The sequence below is a fragment of the Ambystoma mexicanum genome, chromosome 12 (assembly GCF_040938575.1).
Source record: "Ambystoma mexicanum isolate Mex_15411 chromosome 12, UKY_AmexF1_1, whole genome shotgun sequence".
NCBI classification, from domain to species: Eukaryota; Metazoa; Chordata; class Amphibia; order Caudata; family Ambystomatidae; genus Ambystoma; species Ambystoma mexicanum.
This window is the reverse complement of record NC_090936.1, coordinates 55,353,409-55,370,261: the sequence shown is the minus strand read 5'-3', so window position 1 is coordinate 55,370,261 and position 16,853 is coordinate 55,353,409.

The window sequence follows — 16,853 nt, the reverse complement described above, 5'->3', positions numbered from 1 at the left end:
TAACTTTAAAGCCTTAATGCGCTTTCTACCACTTATAATATCTTATAAATAAGTAAATAAATAATAAATAAAGCCTTCAGCCTTTTACACACTTGCTTCGTGAGTCATCTGCAAAGGAACTTGGGTGGTAGCACCTGAGACGAGGATGGGACTCCCAATGGATGGTTGGGTATGGAAAGTGCTTAATCTCAAAAGATATAACCGGCCGCACGAGAAAGGGTGCACGCAAGTCAAATTAGAATGACCATCAATATTATGCCTAGAGGTGATACTTTTCATTTATCTGTTCCTTAAGCATTCCATCTGATTCCAGTTTGGAGAGAACGCCTTGCTATTTTTTTTCGAAGTGCCAGGCTATTATGCAAGTCTACGAGCATACTCGTCCTTGGCACTTAAGTGGTTAAGTCAGTTTCTTTATTGGCCGTGTGAAGGTGCGAGGTGTTGATACTGTGGGCCCATGTTTGCTGTCTTTTTTTTTCTTCTTTTTTTTTCATTGAACCCCCTTTACACCACATAGATATGCGGGGGGAGACACCCTAATCCCCCGTATTAATATAATATCCCATACCCCCACATATATATGGGGTGTAAAGGGGGTGTTTAAAAAAAAATAATAAGTCGGCCATCGCAATTGTGAGGGCGGCATTTTGGCCCATTTCCCACAATCCTCATCTTACTGTGGTCTGGTAAGCTTGTGTGTCTGTGCTAATTTCCTGCATGTTTTCAGTCATAGCATTGTGCATGGAGGTGGCTCTGCACTCCCTACTGTGGTAGGTCAGAATCCCAGGACGGACAAGGACTCATGATTTTAAGTCTTTTATTCCATCTCAAACGGAAAAAAATCCTAACATTTTCCATTTCTCTATGTGCTACTCTAAACAGAATTAGTACCCGGCTCGCCGATGCTACGGGAAACACTGAAGGTGGATTGGCTCAATTGCGTGCCATACCACAGTGTAAACCCTTTTATGCATTGGCGGGCATCTTGCGCCAGGTATCAAAGCCTCCTCACTCACCTCCCCATTCATTACTACGGATCAACTTGGTCCAAAATGGCGCCCTGTTGATCCACAGTAATAAAGCAGTACACGCATTCTAGTCTTTCTAGAACTAATGTGTACTGCAGTGGCCGCCTTTTGAAACGGCAAAACAAATGGTGATTGAAAAATATAACAACACCATTAGTATACCGGAGCTAAAAACCCCGGAATACTAATGGTAACAAGCACCTTGCCGACGGGCCATTACCTCCTAATATTAATGCCCTGGGGCCTTCGTTAAGACCCTCGCGTATAACTATGGGCCCCCGGGCATTACCTTAGGCGGTTATGAACCGCCGGCTCAGGGCTTATTGCCACAATAAAGTTAAAAAAGGGTGCACGTCAGGAAGTCAAAAGATCCAAAAATAAACAAAGTCCTCCGTCCAGATTCCTACTCTAACCTAGCTCTTTTCCTATCACTGAAAAGGAAACCACAAAAACAATCAAGACATGATGGGCCTCATTACAAGTGTGCTGTTAAAATGCTGGTAATTCTGGCTCTGATATTTTTACCTGACCGGCAGACTTCAAGTTTGCCAGTGGGGGCCACGGATCTCCTGGCAGGCCTGACCTGCCGGGAGATCAGGCCCCGAATTGCAAACGGTGCCAGTAATTGAGTAAATCCCATTCCATGCAGTCCTATGGGACTTTGTGGGAATAGGAACTTACCGGCACTCCGCCGTCCCCGGTAATATTCAGGTAATACTGGGATATCGGGCGCCAGAGATGGTAAGTTCAGTTTGCCAGTATTCTGGAAGACCGGCGGGATACCGGCAAATCTATAATCAGAGCCATGGTCTGCGGAATCCCCCAATGAAAGGGGGTGGCTGATGGCTTCCGAATCTCACGCCTTTGTGTTTTTACTACAGGCTGTTGCCTATGGTGACAGTACCAATTCATATAGTTAATGCAGTGCCAGGCTCCAGCCAGATCCCCCCTATGTCTCTCTTGCAATTATAAGTCTCACAGTCTTCGAGGAGACGGGCGTCTGTGTTGCACCCACATGCTGGGTTTCTCTCAGTTTCTTCCTTCTCCACTTTGGGTTCTGCTTCTTATTCCCCACTATGGGGTTCTTTCTTTCTTTCCCCACGATGGTGCTCTTTTCCTTCTCACTCTCTCCCACGCTGGGCTTCTCTGTGTTCTCCCCGCTTCAGGGGTAGCCTCTTCCTCTCTCCTCACTCTGGCACCTGTCCCTCTCACTCCTCCCCACTCTGGGGTTTCTTGATTCTCTTCCTACTCCAGGGTTAATCTCTTCCTCTCTCCCCACTTCGGGGATTCTCTATTCGCTTCCCCCTCTGGGGATGGTCTCTTCGTCTCTCCCTTCTCTGGGGTTTCCTGGTTTTCTTCAAGCTCTGGAGACGTTCTCTTCCCCTTCCCCCACACTGGGGTTTCTCTGATCTCTAACCCCGCTCCGGGGGCAGACTCTTCCTCTCTTTCCACTTCGAGGCATCTCTGTTCTCTCCCGACTATGAGGATGGTTTCTCCCTCCCTCCCCAATTTGGCGTTTCTCGCCCTTTTCCTTGCTTTGTTGCCCTGCTCCCGGACTTGTGCAGCACTTAAAAATGGGTTGCTTTGATGGTGCTTGTGGTGTGTGACCCCCCAAGTTTATTGCCCTTTTAAGATGGGCAGTGTTATGTGTGGCACTCCCAAGTGCATTGCCCTTTTAAGATGGGCCATGACTGTGTCATGGCCCGAGCTAATAAAAGGAGCAACTGCAGGCACGTGAAACAGAATGGCTGCAAACTCCAGAAGAGGAGATACTGCGTCTGTGTCTCATTTCATGTGGGAGGCACAGGCCTGCATGCCCTGATGCTGTGGGAAGCACAGTGGCAGAGGCCTGCACGATCAGGGGCATGGCTGGCTGTGCCCTCACTCCCATTGGTGCTGGTGTCCTGTAGCATCATGGGGCCTGCGGATGTCCAGGGCAGGCCCCAGGCCCCAAGCCCCACAGGCACTGGGCCTGTGGAGTGCCAGTGATCGTAGTACTCAGGGGGCCCGCTGGGTGTCCATAGCAGGCCCCCATATCTGTGCTCATCTGGGGGGCAGCTCTAGTCTCCTCTGAGCTCCCATGAGGACTACACATATGTGAGTCAGAAGCCAGGTCAGCCATTACAAAAGGGTTAATATACACCTTAGTTCCCACATATCCCATAATGGTGTTAGTGTCTATGGGGTTGTGGGGGGAGGACTGTGACTTTCTGGGGCTTACCTGTTCCCCCAGGGGGGTCACTTCCTGAGGGATCCTGTGTACCCTGTCCCGTAGGGGGTGTTAAGCGTAGTGGGCTATGCTCCCTACTCCCAAAGGGGGTGGCTCCACCCTGGGGAGAGGAGACTATCTCCGTTGTCACACTTGCCAGGTTTCACGCCTGTGTCTTCCTTTTCTATTTGTTGTAGAATGCTTTAAATGTCCCCAATGGTTTGTTGCTGGTAGTGGAGGTGTGTGTGTTGAGTGAACTGATGTAGTGCTGGATCTGGTTTCTTGAAATGCTTGGTGGGGTTACTTTTTTGCAATTGAAAAATAGATAATGTGCCCTGTTTGCCTGTCCTGCTAGCCCTGCTGATTGAAGGGTACACAGTCAACGGTGAGTGGGGTGTGCATGAGAGCTCTGAGAATGTTGAGTGTGTGGATTTTAATGGATGTTCCTTTTGTGTGCGAGTTGGGGGCTGAGACTGGTTGAGTTAGGTGGCCGGTGGGTGTGCAAATGTAATTCCAAGGCTTAAATACACTTCCTGCATACATGTATTGCTTACTAAAGAATACATCCTTCAGCCATTTGCACTCCTCCCTCTGGAGTCATCTGCAAAGTCCTCGAACTGAAGTCATAACAAAGGTGTTGCGTATTCTTAGGCATTTCTTCACATTGAAAGTACCATGCAATAATTCTTCAACAAAACCATTCAATAATACTGTATAGTGAACACTGGTGAAAGGGACACTATTACTGTGATAATAGCACAGTCCCAAATCCTTTAGAGCTTTCTATATAACAGTCTCAAAATGTCCGCCAGGCTAGCCGCTGATTCTTTGCCTAAGGCCCGGTATTATCAGGATCAACCGCATGTTGACGGTTGTGCTAAATACCATCCTCCCCCGCCTAGCCTGAGACTGAGCGATCTACTCCCCCCTGTTTCATCCCTGGGTGTTTGTAGATGCTTGCTGCATCCCTGGCAGCCAAATGGCCCGCCCTCACCCTCATCCATTGCTGGCTCCATTGCATCTCTGCTCCCCTCTCTGTCTGCCTCGCTCTATGGCATGTAGAGTGCTGCGTTGCTTTCCAAAGATAGGGCCACTCTCAATGAATACCCCAATAATACGAATAAAGTATGCTCAACAAATTTGACAGGGACTTTCAGCTCAGAAATACTTTGCTATAGCATCCTGTGGTCCTCACAATAAAAGTGAACCCTATGCCACCTGCAGGAAAATAAAACACTTATGGACACCCGCATAATATGAAGTGTATTTCTGTTTCAGATCACAAGTACTCAGTAATACTTATGCTAAGTAGAAAAATTGGATTTCTGCGCCAAAAAGCAAAGTTAGATTTAACCCAGAGCAAGAGCGCTCAATCAGTCTAGGTCATTATTTGACCTTTCTCTTAATTCCTGCAGATTTAAATCTTAATCAGGCTATGCGACCTCTGTTATAGGGGTTAAAGTAATCATGCCCCCCAGATTGCCTCCCACGTATTTATTTCTGGAAAACATATCCTGTTGGCTAAAGTGTTTATGAAAAATCTATTCATGTCTACTACCTCCCGGCTGTTGCATCTATGCAATAGTGGGGCGAGATGCTGTTCCATGTCCCACTTCAGATGATCACAACCAATCGTTAGATGTTTTTCACTTAATCCTGTATGACCAAAGTACAAAGTTACGGTGCAAGGAATCGCAGACTTGGCGAAGGTCTGAATGATACCCCAAAAGTAAAAGAAAAAATGAATGGGTGATTGTATATTCACCTATTTTAATTGAGTGATGAGAATAAGGAAAGATTAATTTTAAGAAGTTGTGATGTCTGTACGAGAAGTTCTTTTTTTAAAATTTGTTTTCAATTGTTTTCCCCCTTGAGAGGAGCTGTCACTAAGAAATGTTGTGAGATAAATTTGTTTTATTTTAGTTGTGTAAAATGTGCAATTTATATAAAAAAATACACAATAAAAAGAAATATATATATGTCCAATTTTGATAATTGATTAAAAAGAAAAAAATATAAATTCCCTCCATTTTATTCAACAGCGGAGATCATTTGTGGACTATTTTGTTAAAGGGAGGAAAAGTAGTGGTAACTCCATCTTAAAACAACTTTACAATCCATTAAAAGATGGAGACGGCTAGAGGGTGCAGGCAAAATGTTTGCAGTGGACACCCCAGTAAAAAGCACACCTCCAGGAATCCCCTCTAAATCCCGCAACACTGGGAAGCTGGGCGGAAGATGTGTAGCGCGCTGAAGATGCCAGAGTGCAGATGTGCAAAGTGCAAGTGCCCAGGCCAGAGAAAGCTCCATATGTGGGGAGTGAAGCAGGACCCACTTACCAGCTGGGTCAAGAGGTCTACAAAGGCATGGAATGGCCTGAGGAGGTAGTCGCTTAGTAGAATTACACGGACAAGGTTTGGAGATCCATGGAAAAGAACACCCTACGGCTGGGGAACCCCTGAGTTCGCTAGCCTCGGAAAACTCCATACGTGGCAACACTCGAGTGGGCAGAGAAGCCAGACCCACTTGCGAGCCAAGTCAGAACAGGCCGAGGAGATATAGAGGTGGCTGCTTAAGTGTGTTACGCTGACAGACACTGAGACTGGGGCTGGAGATCCACACAAGAGAACACACAGCGGAGGGAGGAAGCCTTGCACAATTGGAAACGCTCAGTCCAAGATAGGCGGATGAAGGAGAGAGAGATTGTGAGCTCCACAACCCATGTGTGGCCAGGTTGGTGAGGTGGCCCCTCTATCTCGCTTCCACTCTCTAAGAATATATAAAGTGGTCGGGGTGCAGTGCTCTGTAGTTTGAGACAGACACCGCTAGATAGCATCTGCTGGAAAGGTTTTGGAGATTTTGTCTGCACATAGAACGGGACAATTCATGGTGCAGTATATTGTGGAAACAAGCAACCCCTGTGAAAGCAGACGTAGAGGCGAAGGCTGACAAATAAGTAATACGGTCAAATGATGAAGTCAACTTAGAAGTACAACAAAGATGTCAACACAAAAGGGGGAGCCCCAACAAAAGATACAGGACAAAAGTAAAAATTGTCACCAAGGTGGACGTCCTGAACATCTTATAGGAGATTAGCACGCTGATAGCAGATATCAAAATCTCCATATTGAACTCAAGGACAGAATAAATGAAGTGGAGGTTTGGGTGGAAGCCCTGAAAAGTAACCAAATGTCAGCAGAACCTACAGTATTAGGATTGGAAGCATGAGTTAGAGAGTTAGAACTGAAAGATAAAGAGGTTAACTAACCAGACATTGGAGGACATGGGAAATCGTGAACGTAGGAGCAACCTGCACTTTTAGGGCATACCCTACAAAGATGGCAAAACCTTTGCGGAGTTAATAAGGAAAGTGAAATCTATCCAAATTATCCTAAGTGAGGGCAAAGAATCCAAGGAAGTCACATTTGATTGGATACATAGAGGTGGGGACCCACCTCATGGCCACAAATCCGTGGTAGAAAAATGCCATTATTCTGGAGATGAAATGGACATATTGGAAAGAGCTTTCAAAAAGGAAACTATACAACTTAGATGGCAATAATGTGAAGCTCTTTCCAGGCCTGTCAACGACAACACATGAAAAGTGCAGGTTGTGTAAACCAGTTACGGCTCTTCTAACGGAGAAGGGAATCTGGAGGTTTTACTTTGTCCCTCTCATTTAAAATTAATGGAGCGGCTTACAGACTATTGGACAGAGAGCAGGTTGACCAGCTCATGCACAAGATAAAAGATCAAGCCAGGATTTAAAAATAATGGATGCAAGAAGACAGACAAGAAAACAAATGTGAGCACTTTCTCAACAGGAGATATGAGGACGAAGATGTTCGGTATAAAGAAATTCACGAAGATTACAACACATTCCCCACCCAAAAATGTAAAAATACATTTACAAAGATGTTCGCCCTCAAGGGGTTGGGGGAACGATACAAGGCATTGAATGGGATGTAGATAGAGATGAAGGGGGGGTGCAGACAAAAAATACTTACAAGGATTCTTCTGCACCCAAGTTTCTTTCACATATAAAGAAATATTTGTTGACTTTTCACTGGGCGTTTGGGCGGAGATTTACATCCAGAATTGCTTGTAAAGGGCCTCATTACGAGTAATCATTACCCACTTTTTGGAATCCATAGGGGTCCATGGGGATTTTTTGGTGGAAATACCACTGGCAGAATGACTGTGTGGTAAATAGGCTGATTTTTGACAGTAAAGTGGGGAATTCACCTGTAGCTTGTTGCTCGAGGGAATGCCTCCATTTCCCCACCATTCGAGGGAATAAGTGAAATGGAAATGATGAAATCTTTACCATGCTCTGGAGTCTCTTCCGTGTCTTGGAGTTAAATCTCAGGCTAGGTTAGGATGGTAGTCTTTCCCTTCCTGGTCTCTGCCGCTCCTCAGTAGGGAAGGAGAACATTCTCTTCCTCTGCTTCTTCTGGTGGAGGACATTTTTCAGTGGACCTTCTTGGAGGCAGCATAAACATGCCTTTTGTAGTGCTCGACACCTTCAGGCCTGGAAGTAGCCCTTCTTGTAGTCGTTTTTGATTGAGTGGAATCCCCTCCTTCCGGGCCAATAATGATGTTTCCCTGGAGCAGGAGTTGTCCCCTCTAGTTAGTAAGCCCATCCTTAATCAGTTCCAATGACCCACAATCCCTATTCTATCCCAATTCTAATGCCCATAGGGTAATTAGCGCATTATTAAATACCAACTCAAATCAAATCTAAAGATCAGCTCCCCGTCACCCTTTAGGATCTGATCAGTGTGGGCCGAAGACATACCTCTTCCACAATGTATTTGTATTACAATGTATGTAATGTGCCACTTGGTGACACATTACATACGGTAAAGGTAAGTGTTCTCTAGTGGAAGAGGTTAAGGAAGGATAGGAAAAGCAAGATGGATAGAAGTGATACCATGTACCCCCCAGAAATATCATGTCAGCAGCCGAGGCCTCTCTGGCAGCAGCCACTGTGAAAACCCCATTAAACTCTGGAACTCCACCCCATGGGACAGGCGTAGGGTGATTTGGTCCACTTTCTCTTGGTTGCTAACCACTGTATGCATTTCTCTTCTACTATTGGCTACAGACAGCACAACTATCAGTCAATGCCACTCATCATTAGAGCGGTGGTGCATCTCACAATCCAAGCACTTGCAAACAGGAGGCCATGCTTACTCCCCCAACTGTCTATCCCGAGCTTCAGGAGAAAAGGGTTCATGGGGTGGTGGAGGGGAGCTTCTCGGTAATTGCTTCTAAGTGTTGGAACATTATCTTTGCAACTGAGATCAGAGCAATCTTACTGGACCTTCAGGAAACAGCTCAAGACCCTACTGTTCTCCAAGTACCTGCCAACATGGGAACATAGCTCCATGGAAATGGACTCAATGCCGTCATTACCGGCAGCTTGTTCCCCTTATGCAGACCTAGATCATTATTTATTTATTTATATGTTTATAATGCGCCGGCTGCCCGCAGGCAGAAGGGTGCAACAAGAACACGAAAAGGACAACACAAGGACGGGACAATGGGCATATCTGGAGAAAGAGTCAAATGTCACGGGGTAGTGTATCAATACCTATGCAAATGTGTAACAATGTAACATGTAACCAGTGCCTTGATGCTTTCGTACTTAGTGCGCTCAATAAATTAAGAAATAAATTGAACAAATAAAATGCAGTTTTTGGGGCCACTGCTTCTCTCACAATCTTAGAGTAAGTTTGCTCATTTGTATGTTCACTGTGAGTGGCTTCCCAGGCTCATTGTAATCAGGTATGGGGCCTGCAGTGTTCATTGTGTGTTACGGGTGTGTGCATTGGTATGATAGCTGAATGCCTGTGCATTGTGCAGGCCAATGTCTGCATGGTGTGGTTGTGTACATGCTGGGATATGTGTGTTGTGTGCTAATGGTAAGGCTAGGGTAGATGTAGGGACGGTGTGTCGGGTCATGTCATGTGAATTTATAAAGCACACCTTTTCCATTTACATGACTATGAGGCATTGAGGGTGGTCCGGGGTGTTCAATGCGGAACTGAACAGCAGCAGGGACGCAATTTACGCTTTGACCGAATGTGGGGTAATATTATGGGCCAGTACTCTCAGAAAATAAGAACTCATACAAATAACACCTGCAAAACACATTAAGAACATTTTTTCCACCATTTTGAGCAAATGCACCAACAATCATGCCGCCATCAGAATTCAGCCAGACCGCAGACCCCGCGAAACAGTCTCCCTGTTGCAACTGCAATTTTAAGTCATTGCAGTTATCAACAATACATGCCAACTCCAGTACTGCCTTAACACACCAGGCGTGCAGCAGAATATCCTTCAGACAGTCAGAGCAGAATCTGTATTGTTGACACTGTGATGGTCAAATACACACAGATGTAGACCATACTGCGAGATGCAAATGACACTAGGAATACGGCTACGATTATTATTGAGACAGTGATGTTATACCTCCAATGACTTGAAAAGCAAGGCATGCAGCTGAAGAGAATGCAAAACATGCAGCATATTCCCTGCTCAGGGCGGGAAAGAAGCTGAGCCGGGTAAATAATGGCCTTAAAAGTAATCACCTGTACTCTGCACGCCCTAAACCGTAAAGCCCTATTTAGCCAGTGCAATGTGGGGAAGCTGTCTTTTTGCGACTGGTTGGTCCCAGTGTCAAAAGGTCAGTAGCCTGGCCTCGTCAAGAGGGGACAGGACCCCCTCAACTGAGGGGGGAGGCCTACCAGGGACCACTCCAGAGCCAGTCGTACTCCTGAAGTGGACAGTGGCACTTGAGAGGGCCCCAATCCCCCCCCCCCTTGTCCCAGCATGTATTTGTATTTTATTTATATTTTACACAGCGCCTTACACCAAAGTGCTGTACATTTTAAAACCAAAGTGCTGTACAAAAGAATGATCGGCAATGAACATCAATCCTGGTAGCAGACAATCAGTGATATTGCAGAAGGTGGGTTTTCAAGGAGAGACGAGAAAAAGAGAGTAGACAGTAATGGAGCGGAGAGAGGGTGGGAGAGCGTTCCAGTTCCATCTCAGCAATACATCCCTGCCCCAAGCATTGCCCCAAATACAAGATACCTGCTAGTGTCTCTCTGTTGAGACACATCATCCAAACAAGAAACTCAGAAGAAACTTCAAAGGGGGAATCCAGATCCGGGGCCCCACATAACTGATGAGAAAGATGCTTCCCTGGGCTCTACGAGCACGCATCCACGCACAGTCGCACAGAAAGAGAGACTCACAAAGGGAAGCTGCAACTCCCATGCAGACTTACCTCGCAGGCTTCAGTGCTCCTCAACGGAGTAATAGAGAGCTGCGTCCATACACGGCAGACAAGAAGACCTTGCAGGACTGCCAGGGGGCCCCGGCATGGCTGCACAACGACCTGCAAACTCTCTAGACCACCAGGGACTAAGACAGGAGAAATACCAGCCCTCCCCCATGGGTCTTAACTAAGGGACATCTGAAACCGGTCCCCGTAACACAAACTGGAACATTTGCTTTCCCGGGTCGCCATTGTTGTTGCACGGCAGAGCTGCATGGAAAAGTGGGCTGGGCTTAGCCTGGTACCTATGGCTTTTCATTTCTTTAAATAGCCCCAGGCGGGGAAGACAGGGTCAGATTGGCCAGGGCGAGAGAACCAATACCAACAGAGGATGAGGGATATACAGTGGCATGGAGGGTTTGTTTGTTTGTTTGTTTGTTTATTTGTAGCGCGCGCCAGACCCGAGGGTATCAGGGCGCGAAAACAAGAATCTTTAAACTTACATACAAGTTACAAGGTTACATAGTCACAGGACTGCAGGTCGGTACAACAGTATAATACAATACAGTATATAACACATATTCAGGTACGGGTATGGATCCATAGCTAAGGAGGGTCCAATCTAGATTTCAGGTCAAGTATTAGGAATAGGCGGTGATGCTGGAGCTACATATCGTTTTCTTTAAGACACTTGATGATGTTTAAGCGAAAGAGTGGGTAGGATTAATCAGTCCTTAAGGTGGGCAGGAGGGAGTTCCACAATTGGACCACTTTAATGTGCTAGCTGTTCCCTCCGATTGTAGTCATTTTGAAAGGGGAACTGATACGCAGTTTGTGTAGGCTACTCTGTGTCAAGGAGTTCCCCCCTTCTCACCTGAGTTCGATCATTGCTGGATTTCTTGATCGATGCTTTCTTGCGGATGGATTGAGTCTTGAATAAGGCTGCACAAGTCTCTTCCGACTCCAGCGTGCGTTCAAAGTTCCGGTGTGCAAAGATCCAGGAACCTGGGAAATTTACAGAGTGCGCTACTAGCACACGAGTCCAGGAATCAAGAAAGGAAGGAAAGGGACTAGGAATGGGGTTGGCTGGAAAGAAGCAAGGACAACAATACCGCGAGCTACGGAGCACACGTCGGGTCGCTACTTCGCAATAGCATTGAGACACGCGGAGCCGCGGGAGGCGTGGTCTATTAATAGAACACGCTACGTCCAAGGTGTAGAGCGAGGAAGGTGTTTCACAGTGGACGGCCATGTTGGGAGTACAAGGGAGTGTGAGCCCCGTTGAGACAAGGACCAGGAAGTCCAAAAGGGGCGTGTTCTGAAGTTCATGACAGCATGCCTCCTCCGAAGACCAGTTCCTCTGGGTTTGCCCGGGTGTATAAGGTGAAATCTTCTGAGCAGTCAAGGGGCCTTGAGATTAGAAAGTGGTTCCCAGGTTCTTTCACTAGGAGGATATCCTTTCCATTCAACCAGGTATTGAAGCTGACCCCCTTTATACCTGGAGTCACATATTCGGGATACTTCATATTCCAATTGATTGTCGACCAGCAGAGGAGGTCGGCAGGATTTCCGGGAGGATTGGGTGTAGGGTTTTAATAAGGATGTGTGAAATACTGGGTGAATTTTCTTCCAGGAGTCTGGTAGTATGATCCGGTATGAAACTGGATTGATAGTTTCCTTGATGGGAAATGGACCATAGTACCGAGGGTCCAACTTGTTTGGCCGTAAATGTCGGGGTAGTAATTTCGAGGAAAACCAGACTTGATCACCAATTGCATAAGAAGGACCTGGTCTTCTTTTGGAATCCGCATACCTCTTAGTCTGTGTTCGGGCCCTCTCTAAGTTTTCTTTGGCCTCCTGGTGTACGTTGATGAGGGTTTCTATCTAGGAGTCGACAGTAGGTACTGGTGTAGGATGAGGGAGAACAAAGGGTAGAACCGATGGATGGAAACCTTGGCTACAATAAAAGGGACTGGTCTTAAGTGCTGAATGATCGGAATTGTTGTAGGCGAATTCAGCCATGGGTATCAGTCATCCGGAACCTTGGTGGCGAAACATCGAAGATACTGCTCCAGGGTCTGATTAGCACGTTCTGTGGCCCTGTTGGTTTGGGGATGATAACCAGATGAGAGGGGCGTTGGATTCCCAAAATGCGACAGAGATGTTTCCAGAAATGAGAGACGTATTGAGGTCCTCGATCAGATATGATCTTGGAAGGAAGTCTTTGTAAACGGAATATGTGTTCCAGGAACATTCCAGCAAGCTCGGACAAGGATGGTAGCATACACAGGGGTGTAAAATTAGCCATATGAGTGAACAAGTCTATGGTAACCATGATGGTCGTGTATCCTCGGGAAGGTGGTAATTCCACAATGAAGTCTATAGCAATGAATTCCCATGGCCTTGTTGGCAGTGTAGGTTGCAGCAGAAGACCCGCCGGTCTCTTGTTATCATGTTTATTTTGACTGTAGATAGTACAAACTTTGATGTACTGTTGTACGTTGGTCTTCATTCCAGGTCACCAAAACTGTCTTTGTATGAGACGGAGCGTGTTGGTTATGCCACGATGTCCGGAGTGAAGGGTATCATGACAGAGGTTTATTATTCTTTGTTGTAATTTCTGTGTAGGAATGACCAGTGCATTGTCCTTGAATACATATCCTTCCTTAACTCTTAGGTTCCATGGATTATTCCTTGAAATATCCTTCCAGGGGTGAGAGGATTGGGTTTGCACTTGAATTTCTTCCAGGAGGTTGACTGCTTGAGCTACAAAGATCGTGTGGGGAAACATCTTAGGATAGGCCCTGTCTTCAGTAGCTACATAGTCAGGACGTCGAGATAAGGCGTCAGCAATCAGGTTGTGTGATCCGGGAACATGAGTGATTTGGGCTTTGGTACTGGGCAGAGAAATAGGCCCAAGGCGCCTGACGACTGTTCCTGCACTCCAACAACTGTAGAATTTGAAGATTCCAATGGTCCGTGTGGACCTGAACTGGATATCTAGCACTCAGAAGTAGATGTCGCCATTCAGTGAAGGCTTGGCGGATGGCTAACAGTTCCTTTTCCAGGACGGAGTAATGTGTCTCACTGGGAGTCAGGGTTCGTGAGAGGTAAGCGATGCGGTGTTCCAGTTTATCCTCAAGTTCCTGCTTCAAGACCGCTCCTATGGCGTAGTTAGAGGCATCCGTTTCCACTAGGAATTGCCGATTTATGTCAGGTTGGGCCAAGATGGGGGCTTGCATGAACTCTGTCTTTAAACGTTGGAATGCCTTATCTTGCGGTGTAGACCAGATAAAGAGGGTGTCTTTCTTCAAGAGGGCAACGATCGGCTGAACGATCTCGGAAAAGGTAGAAATTAACTTCCGGTAGAAGTTGGCAAGCCCCAGGAAGGATTGAACTTGTTTCACGGACATGGGAACGGGCCATGCCAGTATGGCCTTTACCTTTGAAGCGTCCATACCAATTCCTTCTGGGCTAAGGATGAATCCTAGGTAGTGAACAGAAGTAACGTGAAACAAGCATTTTTTGGGTTTGGCTAAAAGTTTGTGTTCACGGAGTCGTTGTAATACTGCCTTTACATGTTCTTCATGCTTTAGCGGATCCTTGGAAAAGATCAATATGTCATCCAGATAGACAACGACGAAGAGCAATAACATGTCAGAAAACACCCTATCCATAAAAAGTTGAAAAACTGCGGGGGCATTAGTTAGTCCAAAGGGCATGACTAGATATTCATAGTGACCAAAGGGTGTTCTGAAGGCTGTTTTCCATTCGTCTCCTTCCCTGACACAGATCAAATGATAGGCACCCCGGAGATCCAACTTCGGGAATATTACGGCGCCTCTCACAGCTTCCAGGATATCCGAGATCAGGGGCAGTGGGTACCGATCTTTGAGGGTGCATTGATTTACGCCACGATAGTTGAGGCAAGGGCTGATTTCCTTGGTGTCCTTCTTGGGAACAAAGAACAACGAAGCACCCGCTGGAGATTTTGAGGGTCTTATGGTGCCGTTTTCAAGGCTGGTATCCAGGTATTCTCGGAGGGCCTTTTTCTCTGGTTCGGAAAGGATGAACATTCTGCCGAAGGGAATCACTGCTGAGGGATCTGTATCTATGTCACAGTCTTCAGGTCTGTGAGGGGGTAAGGGCTGGACTATGGCAGTTGAAAATACATCAGCATATCCCTGATAGGCCTCTGGGACTTGTATGATATTGGAAACCATGAGTGGTGTTTGCTGGTCTCTTGGTGGTTCTTTAGGGGGTGTCGAGGAGGGATCCAGGAATAGACAGTGGGACATGCAAAACCCTGAGCCTAGGAATAGTGATCCTGCTGTCCAATTGATATACGGATTGTGCTTCTGTAACCAGGGCATACCCAATAACATGGGGTAATGAGCTGACTTAATGATGTCGAATGTAATCCGCTCTTGGTGATGGTTTATGGAAAGCTGGATCTCTTTTGTCTGCAGGCTTATGGGTCCTGAAGTGAGGGGTCTTCCGTCGATTGCTTCCACCGGCTGCATGGTGCTTCATGTCTCGTACGGAATATGATGACTAACAACCCAGTCTTGATCAATGAAAATTCCCATATCTCTGCAGTCTACCAAGGCCAGAATGGGATAGGTCTTATTCTTGGAGGGCGATAGGAAGGCCTGTAGTATCACCAAATTGTTTAGTGCAGGAGAGTTCAAGGATGGAATTGATGTGGAGAAAACATCTCTCTCCCGAAGCTCTGCTCCATCTAGGATCGGAAGCTGGCATTTCCCGAATGCCGAGGAGGGGCTAGAGGACACTCCTTAACCAAGTGTTTGTCTGAGGCACAATACATGCACAACCCCGTATGAATCCTTCTCATCCTTTCTTGCGGGGATATAGGTCCACGGAAGGCTCCTATCTGCATGGGTTCTGGTTCAGAGACTGAGCCTGGGTTTGTGTCCGTCTTGGTGGTACTCTCAAAGGACAGCTTCGGAAGATTACCTCTGGATTTCTTCTTCTATGCCTTCCTTTCGTGGATACCGAAATCTATTTGCATGGCAAGGTCCATTAGTGCCTGGAATGAGTTTGGGCGAGCCACTCTGGCCAACTCATCCTTAATCTCCTCATTCAGTCCTCTCCTGAAAAGGGTAAAACTCGCCTCAGGGGACCAATCAGCTTCCTTGACTAATTGCTTGAATCGGGTAACATAGGTGAGCATATCCTGGGATCCTTGCTGAAAGTGTAACAGGCGTTCCTGGGCACTATAGACCTGCTCTGGACGGTCAAACATGATCTTAAGGGCTTGTATGAAGCCATCATAGTCATCTAGGAGAGCATCGCCGGAATTAACGAGGGGCGGAGCCCAGGTTAAGGCGTTTCCTGAAAGGTGGGAAATTATGAACCCCACTTTAGCCCTGGGAGTTGAAAAGTAGTAGGGCTTAAAAGTAAAGTGGACCAAACATGAATCCAGGAATATGCAAAGGGTTTTTGCCAACCCATCGTATTTGTCCAGTATGCCACCCAGCAAAACACTTTCTTTTGTGGCAGAATCACGGGATAGAACTAATTGTTTGAGAGCGGCGTTTTCCGCCTTTAGATTCTGCACCTCGGTTGATAGCTCTTGCATGCCACGCATCAGGTCCTGGACGGCCGCTTCCATGTCCATATCGAGTTCGGTCAGGTGGCATCTCAAACTGTCAAGGAGTTCCCCCCTTCGAACCTGAGTTCGATCTTTGCTGGATTTCTTGATCGATGCCTTGTTGCGGACGGATCTAGTCTTGAATAAGGCTGAACGAGTCTCTTCCGACTCCAGCGTGCGTTCAAAGTTCCGGGATGCAAAGATCCAGGAATCCGGGAAATTTACAGAGAGCGCTACTAGCACACGAGTCCAGGAATCAAGAAAGGAAGGAAAGGGACTAGGAATGGGGTTGGCTGGAAAGAAGCAAGGAAAACAATACCACGAGCTACGGAGCGCACGTGTGATCGCTACTTCGCAATAGCATTGAGACACGCGGAGCCGCGGGAGGTGTGGTCTATTAATAGAACACGCTACGTCCAAGGTGTAGAGCGAGGAAGGTGTTTCACAGTGGATGGCCATGTTGGGATTACAAGGGAGTGTAAGCCCCATTGAGACAAGGACCAGGAAGTCCAAAAGTGGCGTGTTCTGTAGTTCATGACACTCTGGTAGGTCTGGTTAGCTAGGTGGGTTATCTAGGTGAGGTCCGAGCAGGTGTATGGCCGAGAGACCAGCCGGAAGGAGGAAGGCGCGGTGGAGTGTGGAGGAGTTTATAGGAGCATGTGAGGTATTGGCTAACGGGTGGAAGTGGTACTGTAGAGTGAGTGGGTA